Here is a 10,066-nt window from a genome sequence, read left to right as displayed (position 1 = left end):
TCTCACACCCTCAAAATTTTACTCTTGTTCAAAGTCCCCAACTCTTCTTGCAAACACTTTCAAACTTTTTTACTAGTCTCCGCAGTTTCTCTTCACTATCCCCAACCATTCCAATCTATTCAAAGTACATTTTTTATCCTACAGCTTTGCACTTACAGCTCTGTCCTTTCTCTGACTTCTCAAATTACTCTAATCATAACTGTATTGAAAAGCTATGGCAACATGACACACTCTTGTCTCAGGCACATTTTTATACCAAACCAGTCGCTCTCTCATCTGCATATTCTAACACAAGCTTGATTTCCAGCATTAAACTTTTAATTGTTAAACGAATTATCTTTTATACCATTTATTCTGAATATATGGTCACGCAATCGATTCTGTCATAAGCTTTATTTAGGTCAATGTTCACCACATACATCTTTTTCTCTTTACTTTCAAACTGCTCACTTTACTCTTAAATAACAAACTCTCGATCCTAACACTTTCTTGTCTAATTCTATACTGTCACCTACCTTCGTATAAGTTATTTCATACCTAATAATTTATAGTCGCCTCTACCACCTTTACCTTTACACAGTGGAACAATTACTTCTCTCACCCGCCCTTTCTGAACCTTTCCCACGTCCAGACATACCTTACAAACTCTGGCCAGTCACTCATTCACGCTATCGCCATCGTATAGCGGCGTCTCACTTGTAATCTCATAGACTCATGATGTCATTCCTTTCTTCAACCCCGTAATTACTACCTTTGCATCTTCAACAGACAATTTCACAGACATTCTCATCCTTACACCAACCCTTTACACTCCTACATCATTCTGCCTCTTTTCTATCGTCAACACTCGACAAATCTGAGCAATATTCCCCATCCGATCTTGAAATGCATTCACTTCAGACGGCTTCTCTCCAGTTGCTTCATTTCCCTCAAGCCAGTATGACAATGAGCTAAGACCAATAAGTCCCAGAAAGCACCTTTTTGCGTTACTATGATAAAATAGCTTGGAAGGATACAAAGCAAGTGGCATGAAAGGAATACACGAACTTGTTGTGAGGAATTTCACAGCAGCGACAACACGACCCTCTACCAAGGCTACACCAACGGGACGCCTACGCAAGAACACGTGATAGTGTTGCTTGCTTTCGAGTTCTCTTTTCGAAGTTATTTCGATCGCAATTTTATTTCGGAATGTCGCAAAATGAATAGCCGATGTCAGAAGAAAAATAGATCGATATCAGTGAGAAAGTACAGAAAAGCGTTAGTAGAGAAGGCGGTTGTCAAAAATGAAGACCCGTGAAAATAACATTTCGGGATGCTGCATGAATAGCCGATATCAGAAGAAAAATAGATCGATATCAGTGAGAAAGTACAGAAAAGCGTTCGTAGAGAAGACGGTTATCAAAAATGGTAAAAAATGAAGACCCGAGAAAATAGGAAACTTGTTGCTGTGGAATATTATGAAATTTGACTTGGACATATATGTTACACCGTTGCTTATGATGACTATGTAGAGTAACAATATTGTTTTTACCTGATTAAAAGCAAAATTTCCATTATTTGTCAAACTATCAAAAAGAACATTATTTAGGAAAGGTTTTCGAGTTAATCTTGGTATTGGTTTCCGTACCTAAAATCATAATTTCTGAGAATATTGTTTTTTTTTCAGTATAGCTTAAATATTACAAGTAATATCCTGCCATTAATTATTAATCTTTCTTAGGATTTCGTACATTTTTATTTAGGCTATATGAAAAGTATATACCATCGACAAGCATTTTTGCCATCTTTCTAATAAGAATTCTGATTTTACGTTAATGAGATTTGGTGAGAAAAAGCCGTTAACTGTTAAAAACGCCATGACATAACAGTAAACAAACAATCAATAAAAACGAGACATTATCCAAATAAACAAGAAAACTAGTAACAAACAAAAACTAAGAACCTTTCTTAGCAAAAATACCGCCGCCACGGAATCGAATAAAACGCCCCAGAAATTCCAATTCAGCCGGGGATTTACGGACTTGGAGGATTTCACGACATCAAAAGAACAATCAAAAGTGGAGCAGTCATGGGTGTTCACCTCATCACACTCTTACCAATGACTTTCTGTATTTCTTATGATCTTCCAATGATAAGTCTTTAGTTTTCATGGAGTCAGTTATGGTCTTCTGTAAAAGAAAACTTTCTCTGTCCGTTCGCCCTTTTTCTGTCCGCCCTCAGATCTTAAAAACCACTGAGGCTAGGGGAGTGCATATTGGTATGTTGATCGTCCACCCTCCAATCATCAAGCATACCAAATTGCAGCCCTCAGCCTCAGTAGTTTTTACTTTATTTAAGGTTAAAGTTAGCCATAATCGTGCTTCTGGCAACGATATAGGGTAGGCCATTAAAAGCCACTGAGGCTAGAGGGGTGCAAATTGGTATGTTGATCATCCACCCTCCAATCATCAAGCATACCAAATTGCAGCCCTCTAGCCTCGGTAGTTTTTATTTCATTTGAGGTTAAAGTTAGCCATAATCGTGCTTCTGGCAACGATATAGGATAGGCCATCACCGGCCGTGGTTAAAGTTTCATGGGCCGCGTCTCATACAGCATTATACCGAGACCATCGAAAGATACATCCATTTTCGGTGGCATTGATTATGCGCTGTGTAGCGGCTGTACAGAAAACTCGATTGCTCCGAAGAAACTTCGATGCATTTTTAACTTGTTTCCTTTTCTAATGTAAGGTTGGGATGAACTTCTTTGTAAATCACAAATCACTCAGCAAAGACCGGGATTGGAAAGACACGTTTTACGATGACGCAAATTCTATCAGTGGTAAAAATGAAAATTAAAAACACAAAACTATGCACTTAAAGCGACCGGGTTACGACAAACAAGGGATACCAGGTGAAATCTAAAACTTTGAAACACTCGAGTAATTAAATGGGCGGTTCATAATGTCTAGACAATTTTTGTTAGCACATTAAATCTTAAAAATAGAAGTTGTACTCATATGGTAAAACAATTTCTATTATACTCACACATAAGCACACACATTTATATATATATATATATATATATATATATATATATATATATATATATATATATATATATATATATATATATATTTATAATATACAATGCCCTCTTAACTTCTCGAATTCTTCGCGCCTTTTGTGCTTGTAATGAAAGCCGTACATCCAGACGCAAGATATTGAAGACTGTGATTGCCGGTCGCGGGACACGAACCCGCGTCGCCTTAACCACAAGGAGGTTGCGACCGGCAATCAGTCTTCAATTTCTTGCGCCTGGATACGGCAGTTACAAGCACATCCAAAAATGGTCAGTTAAGAGGCATTGTGGCTATTAGAATTACATATGTGTCTGGTAAAAGCTTTGAGTAGATTCACATATATATATATATATAAATATATATATATATATATATATATATATATATATATATATATATATATATATATATATATATATATATATATATAATGTGTGTGTATATGAAATATGAGGTTCACAACGATTCTAATAAATCATTTGGATAATTAGAACTAAATATTTCCATAACACGTATAAAGGCCACTTCCTAGCTTTCTTAATGCCGTCTGGACTTTGATGATCACAGGAGTTGTACGAAATATATATATAACATATATATACATATATGTATGTATGTATGTATGTATGTATGTATGTATATGTGTGTGTGCGTGTGTTTATGTGTGTTCGTATAGACAGACAAACGTGCATAACTGAAGATTTTACGCACAGCTTCTAGAGTCAAAATGCGCATAGCCAATGCTTTTAAACCTATAGCTACAATTGAGTGCCTTCTCATAAATTTTCATCCGTATATCATTTATGTGAATAAAAACCAATTGCATATGCCCAGTCGATAGAAGAGGAGCAGGAGGACGAAACACGAGAACCCTCTTTATAACCAAGAAGGTTCCCACGATTTCTCACCTGTCTCCTAAACCCAGTCACCTGTAAACGCCCACCACCTCCTGGTCTCGGTGCATCCGGGATTTAACACCATTAGAGGTGATGATATCCTTTGACCACTTGGGTATCCGAAGAAATTTTTACTTCTAGCCTCTTGCAAGCGCTTCTATTTTAAAACGCTGAATGGCGAAATGCAAAGGGAATAGGATTCCCTTTACAAGGAAGCGTCCCTTCAAGATATTGTTGGGGAAATATGAATTCATGGCTCAGAAACCGTGGAGGTGTTTCGAGATGAAATGTTTTTTCATGTGTAGTTTTGTAACGATGATTTTTTTTTTTTTTTGTAATTACAAACCTCGTATGAAACTGTCTAACGACAGAGATGTTCGTTGAGAGACTAAATGACTTGAACATATATATATATATATATATATAGCATTAAGCTATAACGTCCTATAATATCAATTCGCTCTACCTCGGAAATAACATATTTTCGTATATGTCACCGTTGAAGGGGAATTTTTTAGTTGACGATAAGTTCGTCGTCCCGTGGGACGAACTTATTATCAACTAAAAATTCCCCTTCGGTAACATATGTGAAAATATATTATTTCCGAGGTAGAGCGAATTGATATTAAAGGACGTTTGTAGCTTAATGCTTGTATATGAACGGTGATGTGATAAAATCATATATATATATATATATATATATATATATATATATATATATATATATATATATATATATATATATATATATATATAAATATATATATATATATATATAACTATATCATTTTGACCCTTATTGTTCAGCATCTGGCAGTTTCTTAATTTCATGGCACAGGCACTGTAATACATTTTGGCACTGTAATACATTTTGGCACTGTAATACAGTTTGGCACTGTAATACATTGACATTGCTGCGTGTCTTAAAACTTCTACTTTTCCTAGTATTTATGACATTTTACCTCATCAGCCGTCATAAACATCTTACTACTTTCAATATATCCTCCTGTCGTATCTTTTGAAAATCATGCTAAAATTAGGTATTTTATTCAGCCTAAATATTTCATGCATGATTTTCCATATCACAAAGTTACTCTGTCACAAGATCATCTATATTTGATTCTTGTATGCTTGTAAATATATATATATATATATATATATATATATATATATATATATATATATATATATATATATATATATATATATATATATATATATATATATATATATATACTATTTTACCTAAACAGATGTAGATAACTTTACATTGTAAGCATAGCAACGTCGGAGCATTTTAGTGTCGAAAGATTCAGAGATGGAAGGGGGAAACATACAAAGAATGAACATAATTTCTATATCATTCACATTATGAATGACAAAGAATTCGTCTTGAAAATCCTCCCCACCCCATCCCCACAAGAACATTGCCTAAGCTTTCATATTCACGAGGCATTTGTTTACGCGTTCCTTGCGCCCACTCGTGTCGCCAAGGAGAAGTCATTTCTACTGCTTTTGCATATCGAGTATTTAATCAAACGTCTGAACTTAACGTCTCCTTGGAAACGTCCTGCAGCACCTCACAGTGAGAGTCGAGCGGAATGTCTCAGAAACTGCGCCTGCAAACGACGATGCATCATGCTTGTAAACTTTCCGGATTCAGAGTCTGCCAAGGCTATGCTGTTTCGGCGGTACGAGTGGAGACCAAGTGTCTGGTGTTTTCAAGCACTAATATCTGAGGTCTGGAAGAGGCAATGTAAATAGTGTTGAGGATTTGTGGCGTAGATTATAAGCTGATGAGAGCAATTAAAAGGTTTTGTGTGAGAAACAACACGTGTGTTAGAATATGTAGCCGGGTGAGTTACTGGTTTGGTGTAAAAATGGGTCTGAGACAAGTGAGCCTTATGCCTCTGACATTTGGTGTAAAAATGGGTCTGAGACAAGTGAGCCTTATGCCTCTGTCAATGTGCAATATCTTTAGAGATGGAGTAACGAAAAGGTCGGAGAAAGAACAGTAGATGTATTTACAAAGTTCTAATATAAAAAAAAAAGTCTAGAAAGGACTGTGAACTGGTCGATGTCCGTTGGTGATACAGCGCTGCACTGAGAAAGCTGGGAGAATATATATATATATATATATATATATATATATATATATATATATATATATATATATATATATGTGTGTGTGTGTGTGTGTGTGTGTCTGCGTGTAGGTCAAAACTAACCACCACAGGAAAAGGAAGCAAGGTGGGGCAAACTAGCAGGACTTTTGCATGAATTTCCGGATCTAGGGCTTACATAACATAAGAGGAAAAGGGATATATACTGGCAGAATAATACTGACACGAAATAACAAAGGACAGACATATCGTATGGTGACCTCCAGTATGTGACCCCTTAAAAGTTGAGACAGCTACAGGGAAGTGATCATAAATAGAATATTTCCCGGCTCGATCTCCGGAATTGTTATTCCCATTTAGAGAGCGAGACATAGGATGAATATTTCTGTCTTCTTTCATTTTTCACTATTTCTGATTCAGAGATCAACGTGCTCTTGGTATGTATGTATATGTGTGTGTGTGTGTATATATGTATATATATATATATATATATATATATATATATATATATATATATATATATTGTGTGTGTGTGTGTGTGTGTGTGTGTGTATACATAAATTTACATACATACGTATACAATAAATATATTTATATATATTTATATATTTATATATATATATATATATATATATATATATATATATATATATATATATATATATCACATATATACATATATATATATATATATATATATATATATATATGTATGTATAGATATATATATAGATATATATATATATATATATATATATATATATATACATATATCAGAAGTACCGTTTAACATCTAGTACGAAAAATACCTGTTCCACAAGGATTGCATCGAGATCAATGCTTGTGGGGCTAGCAATTTCATAAATACTATAAAAAGTACTTGATATGTCTTCTAATACTAAGAAGTATATAAAATCAGGACTTGAGAGAACCTTTTCCGGATAAGTTTTTCCTTGGTTAACCCTACGTTTATTTTGCTGCTGTCGGGATAGATAATGAAGGATTCAATACTGAACAATTAAAGCATAGATGAAGGACGACATCTGAAATGATTGGACAACAAATCAAAAGACACTGTGATATGAATTACACAACAAAGAGAGTTCGAATCATATTTTGACACAGACCTTGTCAACGGACACTGACAGCTCTACAAGAAATTAAAATCTGGTTTACAGTATCTTCCTCTAACATGTCTGAACGAAATGGATTTTCAGTTCGTTTCTGTTACTTGCTCTGGGGATATTTCAACAGGATGTCCTCTAAATGGTGCACATCTGCATTCAGCCATCGTTAGATAACAATGTAAGAAACTGTTAAAGTCCTTCTAAAGGTAAGTTTTGGAGCGAAAGCTACCTTAAAGACAGCAGTTAAGTTTATACATTGGTATGCTAACGAGCTCTTCATGATAATCACGTGTAACTTTTTCAGAGATATTCGGGTCTGGTTTGAACGATGAAGACTTCAGCTGAACAGTAAACCACGTTCATGGTTTTTGTAACTGAATAAGTTAGTTTTCCAACAAACCATTATAGCTTAGAATTTTGCAATATATATTTATTGCCTCTAGTCAAAAGTTTCAACCTGTGTAAAGTTTCTATTTTTCTGTGTCCAAAATAAGGCAATTTTTTTAATGCCTAGAGTAAAATCAACTATAATTTCCCGATACTAAATAATATTTCAACTGGGTATTCGTTGACCTTGAAATATGTCAAATACGCACCATTCCACTTCCATCATTCTACAGTATATATACTTTGCCTCCTCAACATTCCCTCGCCCTCATTTCTACCTGGCGGGCTTTTCAATAGTCATAAAAAAGAATCTTGTTTCACCCACCGCCATCCCTTCCTAAATTCCACCCCTATAAATCTTTTTATCATCTGTTGCGTTTCCTCGTCCAAACCCTTTCCATACACCTCTCCCGGTCTTTCCTTTTTCGAGCGAGGTAAATATTGCATTTTTAGTATATTTGACTGTGATCGGCGGAACAGAGGCTCTTCGCTGAAATATTTAAGTTCCTCTGTTTTTAACACGGTTGGCTTTTCTCCATGGAGTGTACCGTCCTCTGTTATATCAGTTAGCGAGACATTTATAATGAATGGTGGTTAACGAGTGAAACTCGTTCTCGCAGTTTTGGGTCTTTGTTACAAAAACAGCGGTAAGAAAAATATGGGGTTGATTTCACGAGCGCAGACTCTAATCGAATCCCTCTCTCTCTCTCTCTCTCTCTCTCTCTCTCTCTCTCTCTCTCTCTCTCTCTCTCTCTCTCACAAGCTTTTTCACACAAAAGCCAAGCACACGGGGTGACCAAGTATGGCTTCTCATAACTGTCGTAAAAGACAACTAGACAAAATAATTTGTCTTCAGAAATAATATAGAAGTCACCAGAACATGATAAAAATCATACATGCTAGAATTATTAAATAAGCATTTCCCGACATCACAAAAATGACATGTGGCAACATCATCCCACACATGTGTTTTCTTATCAAGTGGACAGATCATGTAACAAAACTTTCCAGTACCTATGCGAGAGGTTAATGTTCTGATTTTTCCACTCGCGTGAAAAGAACTTGCCTACCAGAGAGTTTCACCCTTCATAACCTTTGCAGAAAAACGCCACACGTCCAGACTGCCATCATAATTCTTCCGACTAAGCTCAGCTTGCATAAACATCCTCAGATCAGTCACTGTGACTCCATCCGGTCACTTCATGAATCTCAACAACTAAATGTCAGCACTCGTATTATCATTTATTCATCACACATTAATGCAAAGGTGATATTGTTTAACATTCATCGCGCTAATAAAGTGTCTGGTATTTACTTTCTTAATACTAAAATACATTGCCCCTTCAGATGCAAGATTAAAGCTTCAGTGCTATTTGTTATGGCTATTTGCCTACTGTTGAAATTTACTGTATATATATATATATATATATATATATATATATATATATATATATATATATATATATATATATATATGTATGTATGTATGTATGTGTGTATGTATGTATGTATGTATTCGATACTTGTATGTACATACACACATACCCAATTCTATATGTATGTATACATAATATATATATATGTATATATATTTATATTTAAATATAGCTATACACATATATTTCGGAGTGTGTGTGTGTGTATTTACATACATGTATAGATACTTACATACATACATATATACAGTAAATATCAACAGTAGGCAAATAGCCGTAAGAAATATCATTGATGTGTTATTCTTGCATCTGAATGGGTAATGCATTTTAGTATTAAGCAAGTAAATACAAGATACTTTATTAGCGCGATTAATGTCAAACAAACGCTGACATGTCCTCACCTAATAATTTGGGAAAGTTTAGCAGCGTTGCTGTGAGTTAAGATCTGAGCGGTGAAGTTTCTTCTTCTCCTGATACTTTCGTCGTGACTTATTTCGTCCGCCAACGAATGGAGGTGAATGCATCTCTCTGGTGAATCTGTTCGTTTACTCTTGTCTGTTTTATCATGTTCTCTTGCGTTATTTTATACATAATGCACACAGACATGCGTCACAAGTGTGTATATATATACTATATATATATATATGTGTGTGTGTAGAATCTACTGGTCACTTTTACCAGGTCGGCAACATGACCTCCTTGTGATTATGGTGACGCGGTTTCGTTTCCCGCGACCGGGCATCACAGTCTCTTCAATTTCTTGCGCTTGGATCTTACGGCTTTGTAGTGACAAGCATATCCAAAAAAGCGCGAAGAATTGAGGAGTTAAGAGGGCATTGTAACTATTACATATATATATATATATATATATATATATATATATATATATATATATATATATATATATATATTTATATTTAAAAAAATATATATATATATATATATATATATATTATATATATTATCTAATGTATATATATGTATATATATAGTTGTGATGTATGTATATGTGTGCACTATATATAAAATAAC

Source organism: Macrobrachium rosenbergii, chromosome 24, assembly GCF_040412425.1.
Source record: "Macrobrachium rosenbergii isolate ZJJX-2024 chromosome 24, ASM4041242v1, whole genome shotgun sequence".
In the NCBI taxonomy this organism is placed as follows: domain Eukaryota; kingdom Metazoa; phylum Arthropoda; class Malacostraca; order Decapoda; family Palaemonidae; genus Macrobrachium; species Macrobrachium rosenbergii.
The sequence above is the reverse complement of the archived record's forward strand: the minus strand, read 5'-3'. Positions refer to the sequence as shown.